This window comes from Wasmannia auropunctata, unplaced genomic scaffold (assembly GCF_000956235.1).
Source record: "Wasmannia auropunctata unplaced genomic scaffold, wasmannia.A_1.0 LD336090.1, whole genome shotgun sequence".
In the NCBI taxonomy this organism is placed as follows: Eukaryota; Metazoa; Arthropoda; class Insecta; order Hymenoptera; family Formicidae; genus Wasmannia; species Wasmannia auropunctata.
In genome coordinates, this window is record NW_012026800.1 from 4,260,188 (window position 1) to 4,261,716 (window position 1,529).

Sequence of the window (1,529 nt, forward strand, 5' to 3'; positions counted from 1 at the left end):
TCAAATTTCTCTTTTTTTTTACTGAAATACTTGTTTGATTTAAATGCAACTTAGAGACATGAGCCTATGTTATAAAAGAGATATTTTACTGTAACTTTTTCATTGTTTCTTTAATCATAAATACATAAACGGAACGCAGTGCCAACTTGCCTCTTGTGCCAACGAGCCCCGGTCTCCCCTACTGATAACAATACTAATCTTAATTTACTATCGGATGTAAAATTTGTTAATATGATGCTGACAAGTATGATCCTTCTAATCTGAATTTGGATAATATTAATATGATGAATATGAATTTGCAAGGATTAATAGTATTATTCTTATATTTTATTACATCTATACCGATGCAAATTTTATATATATATATATATATATTTATATTTATATTCTCTAATTGATTGTACATAAATATTATACTATTAATCCTTGCAAATTCAAATTCATCATATTAATACTATCAAAATTCAGATTAGAAGCCATACTTGTTAGCATCATATTAACAAATTTTACATCCGATAGCAAATTAAGATTAGTATTGTTATCAGTACTATTTATCATATAAAATATTTAAATAAATGAAGATTTTTTTTTTGTTAGCGAGGATTTGAAACAAAGTAAATATTTGAATATTAATAAAAGCTCTTTCTTGATTACAAAGGAACCGAAACTATATATATAATAGGCACTGAAATCATATATATAATAAATCCTTTTAATAAAAATAAATATATATATATAATATGTAATATATATTTATCGAACGGCATCTCCATCTCGACGATCTGACTTTTAAATATCATGTTTTAATGTCTGAATGCATGCTGTCCTCTTCCAAAATTTTCATCAATTCCAAAGTAGAAGCGATCGACTTCTAATCTTGATCATCCTTCAAGTATATAACAGAAAGTATAATAAGTATAAGTATTTCTGTATTAATAAGTATTTAAGTATTAGTATTTTTATATAAGTATTTCACACAACTTGACGTCCGACACGTCGCGGAATCTCCAAACTTGCATCGATAAAACTTGCCGCGATCGACTTCTCATCTTGATCATCCTTCAAGTATATAACAGAAAGTATAATAAGTATAAGTATTTAAGTATTAGTATTTTTATATAACTATTTCACACAACTTGACGTCCGATACGTCGCGGAATCTTCAAACTTGTATCGATAAAACTTGCCGCTTTAGGTATTTCCATCACTGACACTGGATCCATGTCGATCTCAGGAATATCCATTTCTTGGTCCAGATATACAATTTCGGATGATCTTTCTTCTTGTATAAATTCAAGCAAATTTCTCGCGCACACCACTAACCAAACTAACCATTAAATTAATCCCACATTTCACGCGACTGTCACACCTGACACCAGCTCACAAGGGAAGTTTGCGAACCCGAAAATTCAGAAAAATCTGACTCTTGGTGTAAAAGTAGAGCAGTTCATCCGTAGTATGAAACTATTTTTCGTTGGTGCTCAATTCCGTTTTAAAGGAATGAAACCATCCCTTGAAAAAAATCAGTT